At 36.2% G+C, this 25,476-nt stretch overlaps 1 protein-coding gene across 4 annotated transcripts in view; it reads left to right on the forward strand.

Annotated features, from left to right (window-relative positions):
- The window catches only part of FUT8 (fucosyltransferase 8), a 317,460-nt gene that overhangs the window by 105,739 nt on the left and 186,245 nt on the right, over positions 1–25,476 (forward strand). For 3 of the 4 annotated variants that reach the window (XM_029238548.1, XM_029238546.1, XM_029238545.1), the window contains one exon: positions 15,829–15,916. The exons of the other annotated variant lie outside the window; for it this stretch is intronic. The gene's annotated coding sequence lies outside the window, so the exon portion shown is untranslated. The remainder of the gene's footprint in view (positions 1–15,828; positions 15,917–25,476) is intronic. 4 annotated transcript variants of the gene reach the window in all.

The following is a 25,476-nucleotide window of genomic DNA, read 5'->3' on the forward strand; positions in this document are numbered from 1 at the left end:
TTTTTTTTTTTTTTTTTTTTTTTTTTTTGCGGTACGCTGGCCTCTCACTGTTGTGGCCTCTCCTGTTGCGGAGCACAGGCTCCGGACGCGCAGGCTTAGCAGCCATGGCTCACGGGCCCAGCCGCTCCACGGCATGTGGGATCTTCCCAGACCGGGGCATGAACCCGTGTCCCCTGCATCGGCAGGTGGACTCTCAGCCACTGCGCCACCAGAGAAGCCCCTCTCTTATATTTTTTATCTCTTTGTTGTAATTCTTACTTTGTTTATGTGTTATTATCATCTATGGTGAGCATCTTTATGACCATTATTTTTAACTCTATCAGGTTAATCACTTATCTCCATTTTTATAAGCTTTGTTTCTGGAGTTTTGTCTTGTTCTTTTGTTTGGGACATATTCCTCTTTTTCTTTATTTTCCTTGACTTTCTGTGTTGGTTTCTGTGCATTAGATAGATAGCCACCTCTCCTAGACTTGACGGAATGGCCTCATGTATTATAGATGATGAGTCTTTTCATTCAGTTCAGCTGTAGCTCTTGGTTTTCTCTCAAACCTTTGTGATTGTCCAAGGCACCTTCTTCATGGCTTCCTGTAGTTGGACGTATGACAAGACCTGTCAAGTGTCCCAGAAGGGAAGACCAGTTAGCACCTCTGTGCAGGCTAATTGGAAGCTAGACCCTAAAGTGGCAGCTTTTAAAGTATGCAAGTAGATGTCTTTCAGGTAAAGACTGGGTTCTTCTGTCTTTTCCCTCTATGTTGAGCCCTGGGGATTAGCCACTTAAGAACCATTTATTTGTTTACTAATGTCTGTGGGACCTGTGGACATAAGCCTGACTAGGTACCAGAGCCAGGCAATCAAGGGGTGCAACCCCCCGGGTAGCAGCCACAATAGTGAGGGTGCCAGATGTGTACAAGCTCCTTTCATGGAGATATGCATGATTTGGAGTGATCTACAGGGAGAATGCAAGATAGTCTGCTTGCTTATGGTCTTCAGGGAGGATTGATGTCTCTTAGATGCATGCTAAACTAGAAGCCTGACCCTCAGGCAACAGCTTTTAAAGTAGGTAATTAGGTCTCTTTCAGGAAATGATTGGGAGATGGGTGTTTTGTCCCCTTCCTCTGTGTCAGGCCCTGGGGAAGGGAGATAGCCAGTTACGAACTATTTCTTTGTTTGGTACAATCCTGTTGAACCCGTGAACACAGGATAGGCTGGGTACCAGAGCCAGCCTATGAAGGGGTGTGTCCTTTGGGCAGCTGCTGCAAAATCCAGGCACCAGATGTGTGCACTGGCGACCTGGAGTGGGGCAGAGGGAGAACATTGATGCCCTCCCTGATCTCTGGAGAGGATTGCAGTTGGCCCTTAGATATGTGTTAAATTAGAAACCTGACCTTCAGGCTGTTTCTGTCTGCTGCCTCTGTGCTGAGCCCTGGGGGGATAGCCACAGCCCTAGAGAGCCCACCAAGAACTGTTTCTTTGTTTGCTCTAGCTTCTGGGTCTTCTGGATGCAAGCTCCATTGGCTTTCAGAGCTAGGTGTTTTGGGGGCCCATCCTTCAGATGGAAATCTTAAAAGCTGGGGTGCTAGATGTTGGGTCTAAACTCTTCATTCTTTAGGGAGCAGCTAGTAGTTATGGATTCCCTCTCAACTGTACGTTGCTGTGCTGAGAGTGGGGTTTACAAAACAAATGTCTCAGTCTTCCCACCTATTCCATGTAGGTTTTTTCTCATTTCACTGTATGTGTAGTAGTCACTCCACTAGTTCTTGAATTTCCTTCAGAGAAACTTGTTGCGTGTTTGGCTGTAGATTCATTGTGTCTGTGGGAGGCAGTGAGTTTGGGAGCCTCTTATGTCGCCATCTTGGACCGGAATGACATTTGTGATTTTTAAATATTTGTCCCTTTGAATGAATAATTATTGAGAGAACTGACATGCTGATCATATCTAAAATATAACACAAAAATGAGTCTACAATGTGTATAACTCCATTTGTGCTGGTGTATGGTGTAACCTTTTTTTAAAATGTAAATACACTGTTAGAGAATATATTTGGAATGATATCAAAAGGATTTGTTACTGAGTCCAAGCTGCTCTGCTCACTGCACGACAGGCCAGTAAATTGGGAGACAAGGTGTTGAGGCAAGGAATACAACTTTATTCGGAAAGCCGGCAGACTGAGAAGATGGTGGACTAGCGTCCCTAGATAAACCATCTTATAGGGGGTCTGGATGCCAGTTTCTTTTATAGAATCACAGAGGGAAGTAAAGTAAAAAAGGCAGAATAGAGAGGGAGAGGCAGGGAGGAGGTAAAGTAAAAAGGGCCATCACTCTTGCAAAACATCTTCTGGAATGGCCAGCCTCGGGGAGGGGATGTGTTAATTTCTTCTTTCTTGCAGCCATCCACAGGTGGGCAGGGTTCCCTGAGGCAGGCCATTATGTATGATTATAATAACAAAAGCAATGAAAAGCAAAGGCTAAAGTCAAAGAAATAGATCCAACATGGAGTCAAAATTGGCTCTTCTCTGTTACAGATTCAATGTGTTGTTTATTGATATCATACATATTTCTGCTTTGGGTCATAGACTTGTTTCATAGGTATGCCAAATAGATGGCATGGCGAGGGAGGAGAAATATAAAATGTGAGTTTCTGCAGAAGTGCTAAAGGAAAGAAGTGCAGTGCATTTTCTAATGTGTTTTTTTATGTTAAAACTCCAACATTCAAGGAAGCTGAGAAAGCTTCTTGCATTTATGTAACAATCCTTATCTATTAGTTGCAGAGCAAAAACAATAGAAATGGCCTTTAACTATGAAGAAGTCCTCCTATCAAATTCTTCAGTTCGTTAAACTACTTTTGGTTATTATTATTTTTAAAAAATGTAATTGGGCAGTTCCAAGAAAAGCTTCAGAACAGCTGTAATTACAGCTGCAGATTAGTCAAAATAGGGGTTTTTAAAGGCTCCTCACTCCCCTTTCGCATCTCTTTCCCTCACCCCAAGTAACCCAAATTTAGTTGCAGAAGTTTTGGTAAACTCAGGATTCCCGAAAGTGGAGTGCCATGTGTTTAACTGCATGCGGATGTACTGATTATATGTGACTCTTTATTAAGGTTCCCAGAAACTTTTGTTTTCCTACTGCTCTGTGCACAGTTAAACGATTGTTGTCTGCTTGTTTCTGCATTGAATTTTATAGATGTATGAGTATTCCAAACACAGTTTAGTGATTTTTATCAAGGCCTAGGCATCTACTAAAGATACTTAGAGGGATAATAGGCTTCCAATTTAAATTTAAGATAATGTTGACATTATTACAGGTTGACTGGAAATACCTAAAAAAAACCTTATGTCTATGTTTTAAAAAAAATATTTCTTCAAATTTTACTGTAATAGGAAATTGCCTTTCACCTTGTCTAAGAACAAATTTGGTAAATTTCTTAATTTTTGGAGCAAGTTCTATTAGGTTGAATCAGAAGTAAAATACACATCGATGTTAATGTTTCCCTCACTCTTCCTTCCTATAGTTTTATGATCTAAGGATGTGGATGTCATTCTAAGGTCTGGTTTTCAGTTCATCAATTGGGAAACAGATATAAGGGTTATGAAGAACTGTGATTAAGAGCAAGGTTTAGGGCCAGTCTCCTTGTCCCAGTTAATTACCATCTCTTTTGTGGATGCTAGTCATGCTGAATATCCATCCTGGGCTATAATAACATAACTTGGATTTTAACCTAATTTTATAATGTTATCTTCTCAGAAATTGTAGTGATTTGCCATTGAATCACACACAGGGAATTGAAAGAGTCTTCTGCCAAAGCTAACAATTCAACTCTTAAGGTAGAAAGGCAGCTGAAACGTGCCTGTATGTGCATAGCACCACGTTCAAAGGGGTAAGGATACAAAGATATATAGTTCTTACCTTCAAGTACAGTAGATAGAAAAGGTGCAAATATGTTCATTAAAATAATAAATCAACTTTTAGAGGGTAAATAAACTTGGATTTAAATCCCCAGGCTCAGGAACTCTTTAGAACTTAGAAGAAATTCCAAATATCTAGAGCAGCTTTCTTTTTATTGCACGTAAGGAAACAGATTCAGAGAAGTCAAGTGAGTTACATTAAGTCATTGATTAAAAGGGAGGTTTATAGGACGTTCTAAATATGAACTCAGTAGTGACAATAGGTAGCAAGTTAGCTTGCTTTTATTATCTTAGTGTCAGCTAATGTTGATTGTTCATTGTAGGTACTTTATAGAGAAGCTGCCAATTCTTTTCTCACATAAGTCTAGTGGATATATCAGCAGAATGTGAACTTATATAGTAGGTTATTTTTAGAGAGGGTAGCTTTGAACAAAAGCCATTTCAGAGAATACTGGTGAATTCAAGTGAATAGTAAAACATTCATTAAAGCAGAATGAGGAAACTTTTAAACCGCATAACTTTTAAAACATAGTTTGGCTTATACGTATGAGGGCAGATAGCAGGTAAAATTTGAGATGGAGTATACTTTGTTGATGAAGGTACAACTGATACTGTGAGGATAAAGGAAGAAACTTAACAGAAACTCTTAGGAAGGAAAATAAAACTTTGAGACTTTAATAAGATAGGAAAAATGAAATGTGAAAAGCAATTCAGTTTTATTTAAGGATTGGCCATACATTTATCTCATTATCAAAATTTGTTGTCACTGTCTTCTTTCATTTTCTTCCTTCCCTTACGGGTTCTCTCTGAGAAAGGCTCTAGCATGGTGTGATATAGTGCAGTGCAGTTCTGGCTTTTGTCACTTATGACCAGCATGGTCTTGGACTAAAAGCTTGCTTATTAAGGCATACTAAAGTGAATAATTTTTAATTAGTTAATCAGACTTTTGAAATTCAGGTACTGCATAAAAAATGAGACTGTATCTTTGATGTGACTATAGGATTACTGGAATAATCAAATGAAATCACATGAAATGGTTTTAAAAACCGAAGACTTCACAAAGGTAAATAATATTAAGGTTTATTAAGGTTGAATAAATCTTAATCTCACCTGAATGTGCTCTAGGTCCATGAGTGACAAAGTGAGCATTTTGACCTTTTCATATATGTGTGTACATATATATATCTTCTGCTTTTTGAGTTTTTAGGTAAGAGTGGACAGATTTTTAACATGGGTTGCCATGTGATAGAGGTCTAAACTTAGGCTCTACAATAGATGCAGATAGGAACTTGTTAATTTTTAGGTGTACGATATGAGTCAGTAGCTGAGTCAAAGTGTCACAAAGAACGTACAGTTTTTAGTCTTGTTGAATATTATCAATAGAATAGGTTCCGGATTTTAACATCTGGGTTGGATACTTTGACAGGGGCATAGAGTTTGATTAAAAGGGGACTTTAGGAACATCTATTCCAACCCCCTTGAAGATACCTTTTACAGGGTCCCAGAATTAGCTTTCCTCACACCGAAGAATCTTTCTGTTATGTGATGCAGTACACTTTTCTTATGGGCTCTTGTGTTTGGTGTTCTTTGTTTTTGTCGGCCCCAAATGACCTCCCTCTCCATCTGCTGTTGTGTATACTTTACATTTTGTTGGATATGTTGCAGGCTTGACTGAAGAGAGAACCTATTGATGGAACAGCCAGGAGTAGAAAGAGAATGATAGGTTCAGGAAGCAGGACAAACAAGGAAATAATGATAACAATAATAGCTACCACTTATTAGCACTAAAGTCCCAGATGCTGTCCTAAATGCTTTTCTTATTTTATCTTACAACAACCTATGGTATTGATATTTTAATATTGAAATTAGTTAAATGAAATATTAATTTAACATTGTGCTAACTTAGTAGTATTTACCCTTGTTACAGATGAGGGAGCTGACTGAGCTTTGCACAGCAGAGGGCAGGGTTCATGCTTTTTGGTTCTAGAGACCAAACCTTTAATGCTCCCACATATTGCTTTTTAAAGATAACTTGGAGGCCCCTCTGGGAAAAATTCTCTGCCTTTCCTTCTCTAAATGTGATAGCCATTAGAGATAAAAGATGAACATTTTAAGGCTGGTAATAACTTGGTTTAGGTGGTGGTGGTGGAGGAGGTGAAATATAGAATTTATTCAACATTTTAAGATTGAATGATGGTATCAGAAAGGAAGGAACCTGAATATAATCTACTATGCAAATCAGGGGGAAAGGGAATTTTGGTGAGGCTCTTGTAAGGACTAGATTTTATGATGCTATATGAGCGTGAAAACTTGATATAGGAAGTTTAGTAAGGGCTTATGATCATTAGTTTATATAGATTAGCACTGTACAATAGAAATATAATGTGAACCATGCATGTAATTTAAAATTTTCTGGTAGCCACATTAAATAAGGTAAAAAGAAACAGGTTAAATTAGTTTTAATAATATATTTTATTTAACCTAATATATCAAAATATTATTTAAACTAATTAATAAAAAAATTAATGAAATATTTTACATTCTTTTATTCCTACTAAGTCTTTGAAATCAGTGTGTATTTTACACTTACAACATTTCTCAGTTTAAACTAGCCATATTTCACATGCTTAGTGGCTACTGACTACCTTAATGGACAGTGCATTTTTATACCATTAAAAGATATGTTCTTAAAAAATTTCTGACTGAATTACAATTAGATGGCTTATTCACCCTCTGTGGAGGAGTGGAGGGCAATCTGAGGTGGAAAGGCATCACTATTCAGTTGTGTCCAGAGAATCTGCTCAGGAGGGGGAACATTTTTTATACTTAGTAAGAAGAGGTAGGGAAGGATTTACCAAATGTTTAGGCTTCCTGTCATTTAGGTTTCCTGTTGTTTGAGGTACTGTGCGTTATAGTTAGAGGGACTTCTAGGGCATTCCAAATAATTTCTGTGGTCTTTATATAGGTTCTGGGCCCTGGTTTTATATAAAGAGCATAGTGCTTTTTCTGTAGACAGCTCTGGAAGAGAAGCACACAGTTCTTACTCATGAAATGTGGTGTCTGTTGGTTCAGGGACTCTGTGCCTCTGTCTGGAACCCTTCAGAACCTCACTGATTTCACTGATTTGCTTTTATGGGATTTAATATGTTTAAGGTTACATCATTCCTCAGGCAGGGATTTCTAAAATCTGCTTTTTCCTTAAAAAAAAAAGAGAAAAAGAAAAGAAAAACCTGAACAAAATAAACTTATCACATAAAAAAATGACTAAATCTTTTCTAACTATGAAAGTGTAATATGTGTTCTTTGTAAAAATTTAGATAATGGAGATACATAGTTTTACGTGTTTAATGAACAGATCTCCAGTAGAAGGAAGTGTTCAATCTTTGGCTTCCTCCTGTAGTACTGGGGTTCCTTGGGCAGTAGCACTCCAGTGAATCAGACTCTCTGTATGGGACAGGTAGTGAAGATTTTATTTCCTTTAAGAAGACAGTGAACAAATAAGAGGTATGTGTTTTTTCTGGCTGAGTTAAATACGTATATTGTCCTGTATTATGTATCATATTTTATTTGGCTAAGAGCCTAATTTTAATGCATTTCATTAAAAATCTTCTTAGAGAGTTATCTGTAAAACTGTAAGATTTATAAAACTAAGTAACAGCTGTAAGGCTTGTGTTAACTTGTTAAGAGATACTGGGTTAAAATACAAGTTCTGCTCTGTACAGTTGAACAGAATAGAATGTACTTTTACCAGTAATTTTCATTTTCTGAGTTTGTAGTTTTAGTGCTATGATGATGTTATCAGTATATAAATCTTTTTTGCCATGACTAATTGTGTTTTATTTGTTGTGAATGTAGTTGTGGTTCAGGTGGGGGTAAGGGAGGTTTGTGGAAACCAGTGCTTACCATTTTGGGGATAGGTTGTGGGAAGAAGCAAGCTAGAAATATACTTGGAAGAAAGAAAACAATAGCCACCTGGGAGCAATTTGAGATGAGGGGAAAAACAGGTATTTTGAGAAAAGTTACAGTGTTTTAAAAAATAAATGATTCATATACAAAACTTAATCATTAGGAACATAAAATTTTATGAAATTTGAGTAGGAAACATCATGTTAGAGAACTTTGAATTTCATGTTTATTATGTTCATATTTTGTGTGGATGAAATATAGAAGTCTTAGTTATTTTGAATTGACCCCTTCTGTGGCTTCTTAGACTCTTAACTAAGGATCATAGTCCTTATCTGTGGAGAGTCCCAAGACTGAGTTTGACAGGTTAATGAAATCTAAAGTTATTTGGTGTTAGCTGTTTAACTTTAGATTTTATTAACCTGTCTGTTCATATTTTCTGCTGGAAGGTTAACAGTCATATTGACCCTTGTCATGGAGTTATTAGTAACTTATAATTCTAAAGTACTGTGAAAACATTAAACACTCATTAAGTATTATATTTATTAGAACATTCCTTAGTGCAAAGTAGTTCATTCATTAACCCATACTTAATATTGGTTATTACAATTACCTGTCCTCCAGCCATCCATCAGAGTCCTATGCCTGCCCTTCTTTAATTCTTAGACTTACAGGAACGTTGTGAGAGTGGGCTTAGGTCATGACTGACCTGGAGATGACTCAGGAAAATTCTTGTAAAGGGTGGTTATGACTGTTGGAGTGGTTTTGTAGTGGCTGTTGTTGCCTGGCTGCTTCAGGCAGTTAGGTTAGAGTAAAGGGTTCGGGTTTTGGAGTTACTTGGTTTCTCTTGAATCCTGTCTCTGCTCCTTAACTATCTCTGTGCAAGTTACTTGCCCAGGCAAGTTATTAAACCTTAGTTTCCTTAACTGCAATTTGGAAATAGTAGCAACCACCTCTTAGGGTTGTTAGGAGGACCCCCACAAAATAATATCTCTGATGTTAGGGATAATAGCAGTTTACTGTTTGTTTTTTTAATAAAGACAGTTTTTTTTAGAGCAGCTTTAGGTTCACAGCAAAACTGAGAGGGAGGTACAGAGGTTTCCTGTGTATGCTTTGCCCCTACGCATGCATAGCCTCCTCCATTGTCCACATTCCCCACCAGAGTGGTACATTTGTTACAATTGATGAACCTTCATTGACACATCATAAACAAAAGTCCACAGTTTACCTTAGGATTCACTCTTTATGTTGTACATTCTGTGGGTTTGGACAAATATATAATGATACGTATTTATCATTGTAAAATCATAAAGAGTACATTCACGGCAGCCCCCAAATCCTCTGTGCTTTTTCATCCCTTCTCCCCAACTTCTAGCCCTGGATAATTCCTCATCCTTTTACTGTCTCCATAGTTTTTCCTTTTCCAAAATGGCATATTAGTTGGAATCATACACTATGTAGCCTTCTCAGATTGACTTCATTCACTTTAAGGTTCCCCCATGACTTTTCATGACTTGATAGCTCATTCCTTTTTAGCACTGAATAGTAAGTATTTCACTGTCTAGACGCACCATAGGTTACTTATCCATTCACCTACTGAAGGACATTTTGGTTGCTTCCAAGTTTTGGCAATGATGAATAAAGCTACTATAAACAACCATGTGTAGGTTTTTGTGTGGACATTAGTTTTCAACTAGCAGCTACTTCTATTGAGCATTTATTTGTTTTAGCCAGACACTGTACTATGTACTTTACATGAAAAATATCATTTAATTCTTATGTATATATAATAGATCATGCGACGTTTTATAGCCCATAGTAATATATGTCCAATAACTGGTTGCTATAATTATTTTCTCTGTGTTAGTTCCAAGCATGTAGTTTAAGTAGAAGTTGAGGCTGTTAAGATAAGACTCAGGAGTGGGCATTCTGACCAGACTTCAAAGACTTATTGAGGAGTTGACAGTGGATTGAAGGTGAAGTATATATTCAAGTGTAGTTCAAGGATAATCTGCATGGTAATCACTTAGGAAGCTTGTTAAAATGTAGAGTTTGGGGTTCATCTTTAGAAACTCAGACTTTATGGATCAGAATCTCTGGTCACGGAGCTTGGATTCTGCAGTTTTAAGAGCTTAATAAATAATTCTGATTCACCATGAATTTTGCGAATCATCTTTTTAAATTTATTCTTCCTGATGATTAAAAAATGATTCTAGTGGTTTTTAAATAGTTGTGTTTCTTTGATATAATAAGCTTTCTATTTTATTGGTGATGGAGCTGGTAAATTTTTTCCATTAAATTTTTTCCATGTTATGAGGGGAGGAGGGTAGTGATATTTGTTCATTCAACTTTTATTTAGTTAATATCACTTCTTTGAGGTACATTTTAATTTTTTCATAAATATAGCATATTTTACTTTATTATTCGAATAATGTAGTCTTTTTGAATAGGGTAGGAAAGTAAGGCAGATTGAGAACATACTATTATGAAGATAGGTAGAGAGGTGAAGAGAGTGGTTTTCTGGTGCTAACTAGAAAGGAAAATATAACTATAAATAATTTACATAACTAATATGAATAATTAAAACCTGATGGAAATTTTCAAGGAGTTTTGGTATGGGTCACTTTATTAGTCATATTAGTTAATGAAAGAGTCATATCAGGAATGCTCAGCTTCTGTGTTTTTTGACGGTTGTGTTCCCTCCTAAGAACACTCTTCTTCTGGGTTTTGTCTTTGTTGGCTTCCTGGGAAGTCTTACTCCAGATCCACAGTTTGGGAAGTCAAGTTTCATCCCTACAGTTCTTCACATGAACCTCAGCTTTCTTAGATTCTTCATGTAAAACCTTACCTAAAGGAACCAATGAATTGGCTTCAAGTTATAATTTTACACTTAGGTCTTTAGAAGACTCCATTTCAGTGAGTCTTTGCATTGGTATCTTTACCCCCCAAATCTTTCTGGCTCCAGCATCCACCTTAATAACTCTGTGGGTTAAGCAGCTCCATTTTTAATGTCTGTAGTTCTCTTCATTCTCAGAAATGAGGTCACCAGGGCTTTGTCATTGTTAATGAAAAAGGTATTGTACACTTTACTTTTGGGGAGTGTCCTTAGACTGAATGAAGCTAAAACATCATAGACATTGTTGCTCTGCCTTAAATACTCATAGGATATAATTTTGCATATTTTAAACTCAATCTGTTTGCCAATGCAATAATATTATTTATCTCTGGGAACTTTGGCTATATTCTGTTGTGCTATTTAGAATTCACATGAATTATTAAACCTTTCTAGTAGGTCCTTTATTGAGCCTATCGTCTGACCTCTTCTTTAAAAGTAGTCTTCAGCATTTTCGAAAGAATCATTTGGGTCTTCCTGAGACTGGAGATTTTGCTTCTGTTGTGACAGAAGCAGAGAGTGAACTTTTTTAGAAGTTAGGAGCAGTGGGGTACAGAAGAGGAGAAAAATCAGACTGCATTTTATATCATGCCTGTTTCATTGTGAAAAATAATCATAGCCTTATGCCCTTTTCTTTTCTGAGGAAGGGGCGGTGGCGGTAAGAGTGCAGGGTGAATTAAGGAGGCATCACGGAGAATGTGTCTCCTAACATGGGGTTTCAGTTGTTTCCCAAATACAGAGAGCAAAGTGGTTGTCTCCAGACATTTTTCTTTCATAGGAGGCCCGTGTGCAGTATTGGTATGTTTATCACTCACCCCAAAATATTGACAGTGTTGGCATTACAGGTAACCTGAGTTACTGCCTTTTCTGTCATGTTCCTCTCTGTTTTAAGTGTGGGCCACAAACCCATAACAGTATTGATGTGATTATATTACTATTATAACTGTTGATAGTTTTCCTTTTAAATCAGAGAAAAGCACACTGATTTTTTTCCCTTTATTCTTATAGCATTTTTATTTCCAATAATTATACTTTCCTTCTGAATTATTTCAAAATGTTTTGGTATGGTATTGGTAAACATAGTATTATTTTTTGTGGTTAAGAGTCTAAACTCTTAAACAAGACTATCTGGGTTCAGTTCTCAGCTTTACCACTTACTAGTTGTGTGAACTGGGGCAGGTTATTTATTTTATATAACTCTTGCCTCGGTTTTATCTGTAAGACAGGGATTATAAAATTATCTACTTTTTACACGTGTTGAGGATTAAATCATTTAGTAAAGAACAATGCCTGCAAATAGTACAGGCTGAACATGTATTAGTTATTATTCACTCACTAAAATAGTAGTCTCAGTAGATGCTAATAGACTTTAAAAGTTAACAAAATTAATATTTTAAAACTTTAGAAAAGCTTAATTTAGAAAGTTATTTTTAGGCTGGAGTTTTGTGTGCACGTGCCCGTGCACGCACACACACACACACAAACTCACACACACTCTCTCGCACACCCTTTTCAAACTTACAGAACAGTGTTTTTCAAACTTCGATGTGCATGCAGGTTACCTGGGGATCTTGGTAACATGTAGATTCCTACTACCTTTGGAATAGGCCTGAGCTGCTGCCATTCTAACAAGCTCCACAGGTAATCTGGATGTAGCTAGTCTTTAGATCATAACTTGAGTATTAAAGTTATAGAATGTCCTACTAGTGGTTCTGAATCCTTCTGTCAGTACTTTATAAAAACTTGGGTGTTTTCTGTTTTTGTTTTTTAAAAAACGTGCCTAGGCTTTACCTCAGACTAGTGAAATCAGATCTCTGGCATTAGTGTTCTGGACATTATCATCATCATTATCATTTTTTTCTTTTTTGTAAAAAAAATATTCTAGGTCATTCTCATGTGTGAATAGCATTAAGAGCTACTACTTTAGTGATGTGAAGGAGAGTCAGTAAGCTAAGTAGCTCCATTTTATGTCTTCATTTACTGTTATCTTCTATCCCTTTAAGCACCTGTAGGGATGATGAAGCATAGCTGGTCAGAACTCTTTAACTAGGAGGCAGCTAATAATTTTGGCTTGAAGTTATCTTCACACTATACTGGACTAAAAAGTTTGACTCCTTGAACCCTTCTTCATGGCTTCTATCTCCTATTGCTTTCATCATTTTTATAATCTTCTTTGGATTCTCCCTAATTTCTCAACAGCTTCCTGAAAGTATGGTAATTCAAACTCAATATAAAGTTGCTTTAACAAAACTGAACAGTGGCAGAGGCAGAAGAATAAAGTTCCTTCCACTTCTTAAATTCTGTGATTTTTATTAAGGTGGAAAACTTATATTTGTTTCAAACTTTTTATTGGCCCTTTCTTTATGTTTTTGGGAGCTAAAGTGTGTTTTCTACCATAATATTTGTTTCAGTACATTACTTTCTTAGGTTATATTCCCTCTTTTTTCTTTCTCAGCTGTACTTCTTGCCTCTGTTTCCCTTCTTGTACATATTTTTGAGGAGAGGCAGTAAATGTTTTCTCATGGACTGTCATGTTTTGGGAAAGTAGTTTTCCAAACTGATCAAATCTTGCTGAAATTTTATTCCATCTAGTCATGATATCATTTAGAATCTGGACAGGGAAACAATCTACACTAGAGATTTCTACCAAGAAAATTTAATACAGGGAGTGGGTTATCAGGTGTCAGAGGCTGAAAAGGCAAAAGGGGAATACTGGAGTAACACAGAGTCAAAAATTGCAGAAAGCATCAGTCATCCAGAGGGCTGGGGCTCAAAACTTCTGGCTGTTGCTGGTACTTCTGAGAGTACCAGAGAGAACTTGTGGCTGTCACCAACTGCTGCTGCTGGGGTGGAGGGCCTGTGCTAGAGCAATGCTGAGTGGAAAAAGCAAGTTTCTCCTTTTAGTGTTCTTATTGGCAGTATGAGGAAGCTAGCTGGCAAAAGAGAAAAGTAGTTTCCAGAGTTCTATTTTCAGCGTTACTGAGCTGAGTATTAAAGGGTGGATTTGCTGCTGAGAGACTGTAGCTGAATAACCAGCACATATAGCCTTCTCCTCCTCTCTTGGTCTCTTTCTTAGCTACAGGGATCCTGCATGCTCTTAGTGTCTAGGATTTAGAATGAAAGGAGTTATTATTATTATTTTTGAATTACTTGTCTAGCTAATGTGATTTGGGGGCATGAGACAGGACTGCGTGCTCACAGCCTTTCTTGGGAACTGAGAGTCCATTACTCATTCCTTTGACTCTAAAGGGATTTCTGTTTTTCAAGATCCCTTATTCAAAATACAAACATTGTAGGAGTACTGATAAAGCAGAGGTTAAAAATTGGTTGCTTATTGGCCAAACAGTGGCCTAGAGTGGAACTAATCTTTGAACAGAAGATTATACCTTCTCTCTCATTCTAATATTCTTCTTCCTGCAGAGCTTCTCAAAGTTTAATATGTATGTGAATTATTTGGGAATCTTGTTAAAATGCAGATTCTGATTCAGTACGTCAGTGGTTAGGGCCTGAGATTCTGCATTTCTAAGAAGCGCCCAGTGGAGGCTGAAACTCCTAGTCCCTAGACCAAACTTTCTTCTCTCTTTCCTGCTTTGAGAACAAACCACTGGTCTGGCTTGGATCCATTGTTGGACCTGGTTTTGGGTGGTTGAAAGGAGTGGATCATTAAGTAAGAGTTTCTTGCAAGGCCACTTTCTAGAAATATTTTGAGCAATTTTAGTAGAGGTATTTATAGCCATTCCTTTCCAGGTGGCACTAGAAGGGCAGTGCCTCAGAATAGGTTGACTTTTCTTCCATAATTTTGATGCTGCTCTAGACGCAGAGGCATGCCAATCACTTGTAGTTTTCCTGGAACATCTGAGGCTTTTCAGTGATTGTGTATATGTTTAAGGGAAACTAATGGGAGATAGGCTAGGAAGACAATTAGAAAATTCATGCATCAGATAGCTTGTGTTCATTAAAGCCATTATTCTTGATTAAATAGGGTTATCTATGGATTTTAAAAATTTGGTTTGAATTTCATACTAAATGCATTTTTCTACTTTTGACACTTTGATGTACTTCAGGTTGTCATCAAAGCAGAGGATCTTCTTTCCTTGAGCCAAATAAATGGTAATCTACCTTAATTGAACTTTGCATACAGCCCAAATTTATGAAGTTGTTAATTCTCTTTACATTTGGATTTTACTTTACCAAGGCATACCTGATCACATGACTAAAAAGTTATTCAGTTGCCATCCTTCAAGATCCTCTGCCTACCTCCCTCATCCCCACTAACCCCAATTCCTGGATCTTTTCCTTTTGTCTTTACAGATCTAGATTTTTAAGATCCTAGGTTCTTTGTTTCTGTCTTTTGGTTCTTTTTATGAATGTTACTCTTAAATTTTTTAAATTCAGGCTGTAGATAATACAATTCAGGTCACGGAATTGAAATAATTGGCCTCTTTATCGGTTGAGGTGAAAGAGTTAAAATGAAAGTTAAGGATTCAGGGCACCCCTACAGAAATGAGGGGTGAAAAAATGCTCAATTTTAGGATCCTAAACAAAGCATTTTGATTGGCATATAGAGACCCTTGCATGCACACAAACGTCCATATTTGAATATTTATAGAAGATAATCTGTCAAAATTACTGTTATTTTAATTTGCCAAGCTTGGCTGATTGCTGCAGTTGGATGTTAGTTGAATTCTAGATGAGGAACTGTAAATAAGAGCTGGTCTAGAACATGCTTTTTGTCCTTGAAGCTGTTTGAATATTCCTCTCCCCACACCCCTTTTTAAAAAACAAAACAAAACAAAGCAGTGAGGCCTTTTTATATTAGCTGGACTTTAATGTTTTCCTTTTTAGGGAAAAAGGATTAAAGTAAGGTGATAACAGTAAATACTAAAAAAATTTTTTTAGTTAAGAAAACCATTTACATTTCGTGAACAGGAATTGTTTAAATAGTTTTAACTATTTGTCCAATCTTTGCTTCAAAGATTTCCCTGGAGAGTTCAAACCTAGGGACATGTATCTCTTCAAGGCCTGAGGGGCCTTGAGGTTTCGTGTAAGTAAGTTTCATGTTAACAACAAAGAAAATGTATAGTTGTAGATAATTAATGTTACTGCTTTCTTTTGTCTCATTTTAAACAGTTGGTAATTTTAGTGACCCAGATTCAAGCAGTAATATCTTCCATTGGAAATATGTGATTTCGTCATCTTATGTTCTAGGGGAAGAAAGGTAAGCCATTTTTCACGCTTAATATTTAAGTAACTTTGTAAATAAATCAAAATGTTCTCTTTTAAAAGGTTAGAAAACCCTTTTCTCTTTAGGTAGTGTTTTCTCACCCAGAAGAAACTGTATTATTTATTTATGTCATATCGTTATTCCTCAAAAGATTCCACTGAGTCTATATTATTTCAGCTCTAGAGATTTTACGATGACTTTCAAAAAATCATACAACAGTTTTTTGGAGCAGGACTATGTTCTGTGCTCTGTCTGCTAGGCTATCTTGTCCCTTTTACATAGCCATTCTCAGCTGAATAGTTTCTTTTGACATATATAACCAACCACCTGACATGACTAGATAGTCTTAATATTTTTTGCTTTTGCTTTTGATGTTTTCATTTATCTCTTGTAAACTGCCATAATTGGATCCATTTTGTTGGTTATTACTTTAGCTAGAAACTATGTCAAGTACTAAGTCTCAGTTTTACTTAGACATTGACTTCGTTTTGGGGTTTCAGGAATGTGGGGTCTCAGGAATATATTTTATATTCAGCAAATTAAAAGTGAAACTTTTAGAGCACTCTTTTCCATTTTTCACAAGCATCCATCTTCATCCTCATTTGACAATCCTTTTTTGGGTAGATTTTCTTTTTTCTAGGAGTGTTTATATAATCTTTCACTTGTTACTGTGTGGTCTCTTTTCCCAGTTCTTTTTGTGGCTCTCCCTATTACCATTCTCCGTATATTTCACTCTAATTCCTCATGATCCTCCTAGGAAAATTATATGTGCAACTCTGTAGTTATCCTCTGAATGAAGGATAATCACATTATTAATAATTCCTTAAGATGTTATGCTCACTCCTAATTTTGTAATTAATAATAACATTATTCATAATTATTAATATAAATAACATTATTAATTCCTTAAGATGTAATGCTTGCTCCTAATTTTGTAATGGTTCACCATCTGTTCACTGTACAAAGGGCTCAGAAATGTCTGTTGTATCTAATGCACCACAGATGTGGAAATAATAATAAAATTTACATTTATGTAAAGCGAAGATACTGCTAATATGTTCCCTTGGGTTTGGCCATTCTGATATTCTTGCTGTGTTTGGAGGCTTATTAAGTATGTTAAAACTCAAGTTGAATACAATTTAAGTCGGAGATATAAAAAGTAATGAGCTGTTTTACAGTGTGATTTGGGGAAAAAAATTAGTTGTATTTCTTGCTTATAAGAACAGCAGATAGCACAGTTGACTAAGATTTTCTAAGTAAAGTAATTTTGATAAAGGTTAATTTCATGGCAATAGAAAATGTTGGGAATTGGAATCCAAATGTCAAATTTCACATACAAATCTTAGCTTTCTACTGATTTTTCTTTTCCCTCAGAGGAAGAATCTTAAAACTTACATTTGTTTAGAAGACATTATAATGCTACTTTAGGAATAAGAAACAGGCTTTATTTTTCTGCAATTGAACAGTAGGGGTAACCAGTGCATTGCAGTACTTATTGATAGATTTTTTTAAAAGCTCTTATGGAAATTTAATCAAGTGTTTATTCAGGAAATATTTTAGTTTGTAATAATGATGCGGGATCTAAACGATAACCTACGATATTCATCTATGTGTTTTCATTGTTTCAGAAAGAAATGATGAAGTGTATTGTTTAATAATTTGCATTTTGGTATTATTTATAGGGTAAACACTATGAATAATCATATTTTAGGTAATTCATGTGCCATTGAGACAAATTTAGATTTCCATTTGTTTCTTCTCTCCCTAATATCATAAGAGTGTTATATATCACTCTATCAGTTAGTTAAAAGGTAAAAACTGAAAATGGATTTTGTTTTGTTTTGTTTCTGATCTGGCATGTAAGGAGCTTAGAAGTCATCACTCCATCCTAACCACAAGTAAAAAACTGAACAAACTGAAAAATCAACAACTCTTCTTAGATCCATCAGAGAAGTAAGGCCACAGGGCAAACCACTGCTCTCAAATGAGAGAGACCAACAGGCAGATATAGAGAATTGACAACTTACCCTAGCAAAAACCTCCAAGGGAACCACTAGTGGGTAGGAAAATCTAAAGTGTGATTAACAAATTAGGGGAGACTCCATGTGGACAAGCCTGAGGTAAAAACTCCAGGGGGACCCAGTCATAGGGAGCCCCCCATACTTTCATTATTTTGCTTCTAGGAGCTCTACCAGGTCCTCACACTGAATATCTGAGAAGGAGCGCCTGGTGCTTCCTGCGGGGGGAGGGAAGAGTAACCATTTTGAAATATGCCAAGGCATCTTGTTTTTCTTAACAAGATCTGCTATCAAGAGAAAGTATTTTACCAGGGCCTAATCTATTAAGGTGTTATCAGAGACTAACTGACCTGGAGGAAGGGAAATACCCAACTGTAGCCTTCCACATGGTGGGGAGAGAAATATCCCATTCCAGTCCCCTGTAGCCATCCTGTTCCACCTAGGAGGGGAGCATAGGACTGAAAAGAACTTGTGAAGTTCACAGCTCGGTGGGCGCAGGCCTAACCATAGCACTGTAGACTGCTTCTACTCCCCTCCACACCTTAACCACATTAGTAAATTCCTATTTGTTACAGTTCCTTTTACCCAGTACATCATGTCTGACTTCCAACAAAAAAATTACAAGGCAGACTATACTAAAAAGCAAAAACCACAGTTTAAAGAGACAGAGCAAGCATCAGGATCAGACTCAGGTGTGTCAGGAATATTGGAATTATGAGACCAAGAATTTAGAACAACTATGATTAATATGCCAAGAGCACTAATGGAAAAAGTAGACAACCAAGAGCAGATGAATAATATAAGTAGAGAGATAGAAAATCTAATAAAGGATAAAAAAGAAGTGCTTGAGATAAAAAGCTATGACAGAAATGAAGGATGGCTTTGATGGGTTCATTATTAGACTGGGCATGGCTGAGGAAAGAATTTCTCCGAGCTTAAGGATATGTCAGTAGAAACTTCTAAAACTGAAGAGCAAAGAGAAAAAAGACTGGAAAAAAGAAAAAAAGAAAAAATATCCAAGGACTGTAGGACAACTACAAAAGGTACAACATAAGCATAATGAAAATACCAGAAGGAGAAAAAGAAACAAGAATAATGACAGAGAATTTCCCCAAATTAATGTCAGACTCTAAACCACAGATCTAGGAGGTTCAGAGAATGCCAGGCAAGATAAGTGCCCAGAAAGCTTTATCTAGGGATATCATATTCAAATTGCAGAAAATCAAAGATACAGAAAATAATCTTGAAAGAAACCAAAGGAGAAAGAATTACCTTAGGTACAGAGATCTTCTCTTCAGAAACTATGAAAACAGGAAGAGAGTGGGGTGAATATTTAAAGTGTTGAGAGGAAAAACTAACAATCTAGAATTCTGTATCCTGTAAAATTATCCTTCAAAAGTGAAGGAGAGTAAAGACTTTTTCAGGCAAACAAAAATTTAGAGAATTTGTTGCTAGTGGACCTGCTTTGCAAGATATGTTAAACAAAGTTCTTCAGAGAAGGGAAATTATATAGGCCAGAAACTTGTATCTGCCTTAAAGAAGAAGAAGATTAGATAAAGAATAAGTGAAGCTTGAATAAAAACTTTTATTTTTCTTAATAGATCTAACAGATAACATAATTTGTTTGAAATAATAGTAGCAACAATGTATTCAGTGATTATAGCTCATATATAAGTGAAATGAATGATGACAGTGATACAAGGGTTGGGAGGAAGAAATTAGGAATATTCTTTCATAAAGTACTTGCACTACATATGAAGTGGTATAGTGTTATTTGAAAGTGGACTTGGATTATTTGGAAATGTATAATGCAAACTCTAGGGCAACCATTAAAAAAAAGTTTAAAAAAGTGTAATTGACATACTAAGAAAAGAGACACAATGGAATCATAAAGTGCTCAATTAAAACCACAAAAGACAGAAAAAGAGTGGAAGACATAAACAGGAACAAAGAACAAAAGCAGTGAGTAGAAAACAGTAACAAATATGGTAGATATTAACCCAAGTATATCAATAGTTGCTTTAAATAGCAGTGGTTTAAATCCACTAAAAGACAGACTGTCAGATTGGATCAAAAGTCAAGACCCAACTATATGTTGTGTACAGAAACTCTCTTTAAATATGAAGACACATATAGATTAAAATTAAAGGGATGGAGAAAGATATACCATGCTAATGCTAATCAAAGGGAAGCTGATGTAACTATATTAGTTTCAGACAGAGCAGACTGCAGAGCAAGGAAGATTTTCAAGGATAAATAGGAGCATTATATAATGATAATTCTTTAAGAAGACTTAACAATCCTTAATGTATATGCACCTAACAGGTCGTCAAAATATGTGATGCAAAAACCGACAGAATTGCAAAAAGAAGTGGATCGGTCCACAATTGTAGTAGGTGATACCTCAACTCTCCTCTGTCAGAAATGGACAGATGTAGCAGAAAATCAGTAAGGACATATCTGAACTCAGCAGCAGCATCAATCAACTGGATATGATTGACATCTGTAATCCAGCAGCAACAGGGAATATGCGAGTTCTTTTTAGTTTTAAATTTTTTTTAGTAGGATTCACATCATAAATATGTGATCAGAAAGAAAAAAGATGAGGAACTCATTTTAAAAAATACAACAAACTGTCACCTACCTCACCTCTACCTCTTACATATTTTAGAGTAAGAATTTTAAAACTTTGATTTTTTAAAATACTTAAGCATTTTTCTTACCTCAAGCTTGGTATAATGAATGAAAGAGTTATGGTGGTTACTTTTACAAATGAAACCTACCTGGCACTTCTTCATTTACTGGTATTAGGAAGGAATACCTCCTACAACCCTTTGGTTCCATGTAGCAAAATTTGAAAACTGTGAAATATGTATGAATCCCCCATGCCCTAGCCAGTATTTGATAATTATTGACCTTTGCTCCTGAATAATAGACCTCTAGGTATCCATATTCTTTTGAGTGATCTAGAGCAATGGTCCCCAAACTTTTTGGCACCAGGGTCTGGTTTCATGGAAGACAGTTTTTCCACTGACAGACTGGTACCAGTACGTGGCCCGGGGGCTGGGGACCCCTGATCTAGAGGAAGAGCAGAAGCAGATGAGAAAGGACGGGGGAGGATTTGTAACGGGAGAGAATATTCATTGTTATCATTTGTCTGTCTGGCAGACTTATGATAGCGACACTACAGGGATTAGTAACATAGACAGGATTTAGAAATCTTGTTAAAATGGATTTAGTGAAATTGTTCCCCTCTCTGTAGAATTAAAAACCAAACCCAATCAAACCAAACCAAACCAAACACAAAAATAAAATACATCAAATGAACTTTCCTCCTTGGATCACAAGTAGTGGTTTGAGGACAGAATCCATCAATGTGTAATCTCATGGTTTCTGTCCTGTCTTAGCTGCTGACTAGCTGTACAAACCTTGATGAAGTCAAATCATTTCTTACCTCAGTTTCCTCATCTTCAAAATGAAGATAGTGCCTACCTTACAGAGCACTGGTAAGAACTAACTGAGGAAATGCATGCAAGGTGCCCGGCTCGTATTTGGCATGCACCGGTGTTACTTCTCCTCCTAGTTCCTTTCAGCATCAGTAGTAATGTCTGGATTCCAGTCCTTGAATTCACTAGTTACTCGTCGTGAGATCATTGTAAAATCAAATTATTTTGTCTCTCCAAGTCTAATTTTCCTTTGACATAAGATCATTAATACTCATGTTGTAAAGTTGTGGTTGTAATTCATTTCCTCATATAGTCTAGGAGGTTTTTGTTGAATCTAAATCTGAATGTTAAATTGCTAAAAAACTTATATAAATATGTGAGTTTTACTGGTTAGATCTTTTGGACACCAAATCCAGAATATTTTTTAAGGAATATATAGTAGGAGGAATGTAATAAGGAAAAGTAAATCTCTAGGTTTTTTTTTTTTTTTTTTTTTTAATGGGAGGACTCTCTACACTAGCTTACTTAATTTTTGCTTAATATAATTCATTGGGAAAGTAGGGAAAGTATGGATTGAAGAATTTATTTTCGCTTGAAATACTGGGTTGACCAAAAGGTTCATTCGGTTTTTTCCATAGGATGGCTCTAGTAGTGCTTAGTTGTCTTTAACTTCATTCAAAATAATTTTGTTAGATTGTATATGACAGCTCTCATATCAATGTGCATTTAAAAAAAGACATCAAAATTGGTGAATTTTTGTGTAGCCATTTTCATATTGAAAATGGAAGAAAAACAACATTTTTGGCATATTATGCTCTATTATTTCAAGAAAGGTAAAAACACAACTGAAACGCAATAAATAGATTTGTGCAGTGTATGGAGAAGGTGCTGTGACTGATCGAACATGTCAAAAGTGATTTGTGATGTTTCGTGCTGGAGATTTCTTGCTGGACGGTGCTCCATGGTCGAGTAGACCAGTTGAAGTTGATAGCGATCAAATCGAGACATTAACTGAGATCAGTCAACATTATACCATGCAGGAGATAGCCAACATACGCAAAATATCCAAATAAGCACTGAAAATCATTTGCACCAGCTTAGTTATGTGAATCACTTTGATGTTTGGGTTCCACATAAGTTAACCGAAAAAAACCTTCTTGACTATTTCTGCATGTGATTCTCTACTGAAACGTAATGAAAATGTTCTGTTTTTAAAACAAATTGTGACGGCCGATGGAAGTGGATGCTGTGCAATAATGTGGAATGGAAGAGATCGTGGGGCAAGCGAAGTGAAACACCACCAAGCACACCAAAGGCCGGTCTTCATCCAAAGAAGGTGATACTGTGTATATGGTGGGATTGGAAAGGAGTCCTCTATTATGAGCTTCTTGCGGAAAGCCAAACGATTAATTCCAGCAAGTACTGCTCCCAATTAGACCAACTGAAAGCAGCACTCTACGAAAAGCGTCCAGAATTAGTCAACAGAAAACATATAATATTCCATCAGGATAATGCAAGACCGCATGTTTCTTTGATATCCAGGCAAAAACTGTTAGAGCTTGGCTGGGAAGTTCTGATTCATCCACCGTATTCACCAGACATTGCACCTTCGGATTGCGATTTATTTCGGTCTTTACAAAGTTCTCTTAATGGAAAAAGTTTCAATTCCCTGGAAGACTGTAAAAGGCACCTGGAACAGTTCTTTGCTCAAAATGATAAAAAGATTTGGGAAGATGGAATTATGAAGTTGCCTGAAAAATGGCAGAAGGCAGTGGAACAAAAGGGTGAATATGTTGGTCAATGAAGTTCTTGGTGAAAATGAAAACATATCTTTTATTTTTACTTAAAAACCAAAGGCACCCTATGGCCAACCCAATAGCTACTTCTAGAAAGAATATACATAGGGCAGTATGTTAGGGAGTCCAAACACTTGAATGTACCTATTTCTTTGCTTTTGTTCTTTTTATCTTAGATGACTTTATTTTAAAAGGAGACTTCAGCGTACAGTAATGGTTTTATGGGCAGATCTTAGAAAATTATTCAGTACTGAAAATTTTCTGGTTTGATAATTATCAGAGAAAGAATAATAAACCAGTATTAAAATTTAATACTAAATTTTAGTTGGTAAATTAAGGTCAAGACTCATAAATGAATCATGTTAAATGAGTTATGAATTAGATCAGTATTATTGGTGAACTTAGCTATGTGTTAAATCAATATAATTTCTTTGACATAATCACAGAATAGGAATTGATGTATATGTGGTATATTGTATTGAAGGGTTGTAGATTGATGAACTGGGAAGTTTGTATTTTAACGATGTTATAATTCCATGAATTTCAGTTAGGTTTATTTGAATATGAATCACTTATAAAAACCAGCAGCAAAATATTATTGCTTTTATATTCTGTAGCAGTTGAGTCAGCTTTTGTATGTAATCAGATGAATGTAAATGTAAACTTTAACTTATTTTCTTACACATTTCCCAAAATTTAGGAAATAATTAGCATACAAAGTGTTAATTACTTTTAAGAATTCCCAGTTTATCATTTTATTTGACGTTATGTAGCTCCTTATTAGATGCTTATTAACAACCCTGAAAATGTTGCACAAAGTATAGTCTTTGCATGCATAGTCTTTACCTGCAAAAAAAAGAATAGAACAAAATACGATAAAAACTGAATTGCAAAAACATTGAGCAAAGACAAGCTTCTGCTGAGAAGATGGGTATGAATTTATGTGTGAATGTTAGGGACATATGGATATGTTGATTATGGCCACATTTAGTATTTTTGTTGTAAAGCAAAGGATTTACAGAGTTAGATTAAATGCATTATGGGTATGGCTGAGATCAAAATAACTTTATTTTCTTCAAGGTTTTTTTTTTTTGTTGTTGTTAGAAGATGTTGGGGGTTAGGAGTTTATTAATTTATTTATTTTTGCTGTGTTGGGTCTTCGTTTCTTGTGCGAGAGCTTTCTCTAGTTGTGGCAAGCGGGGGCCACTCTTCATCGCGGTGCGCGGGCCTCTCACTATCGCGGCCTCTCTTGTTGCGGAGCACAGGCTCCAGACACGCAGGCTCAGTAGTTGTGGCTCACGGGCCCAGTTGCTCCGCGGCACGTGGGATCTTCCCAGACCGGGGCTCGAACCCGTGTCCCCTGCATTAGCAGGCAGACTCTCAACCACTGCGCCACCAGGGAAGCCCCTCAAGGATTTTTTTGTCTTTGTTTCTTCGGTTTTTTTTTTGTTTTTGTGGGGGGTATTGTGTTTGTTTTTAAAAAAGCCAGATACTTCAGTATAAAACTGGGTAATAATTTAAACTACATTTTTCTTAATAATTGAATGTTAAGAACAATTAGAATTCTGTGATTGCAAGGTATTATTTGGACAAGTCATTCATAAAGTAATATGATTTATATATTTTTCTCCTTTTTTATTATGGTAAAAAATATATAACAAAATTTACCATTTAACCATTGAAAGTGTATAATTCAGTAGTGTTAAGTATATTCACATTGTTGTGCAAACATCACCACTGTCCATCTCTAGAACTTTTTCATCATTCTGAATAAAACTCTGTACCTATTAAATATTAACTTCCTCTTCTTCCTGACCCCCAGCCCCTGTAACGTGGGGTTGCTATCCAAAATATATAAATAGCTCATACAGCTCAACATCAAAAATACAAACAACCCTATAAAAAATGGGCAGGTGATCTGAATAGATATTTTTCCAAAGAAGACATATAGATGGCTAACAGACACATGAAAAGATGCCCAACATTGTTAATTATCAGAGAAATGCAAATCAGAACTTCAATGAAATATCACCTCAAACCTGTCAGAATGGCTATCATCAAAAAGAATACAAATAAATATTGGTGAGGATGTGGAGAAAAGAGAAGTCTCGTACATTGTTGGTGGGAATTATAAATTGGTGCAGCCACTGTGGAAAAGAGTATGGAGGTTTCTCAAAAAACTAAAAATAGAATTACCATATGACCCAGCAATTCTACTCCTAGGTACATATCCAAAAAAACGAAAACACTAATTCGAAAAGATACATGCGCCGCAATGTTCATAGCAGCATAAT

Source organism: Monodon monoceros, unplaced genomic scaffold, assembly GCF_005190385.1.
Source record: "Monodon monoceros isolate NGI ecotype Baffin Bay Population unplaced genomic scaffold, NGI_Narwhal_1 Super_Scaffold_21, whole genome shotgun sequence".
NCBI lineage: Eukaryota > Metazoa > Chordata > Mammalia > Artiodactyla > Monodontidae > Monodon > Monodon monoceros.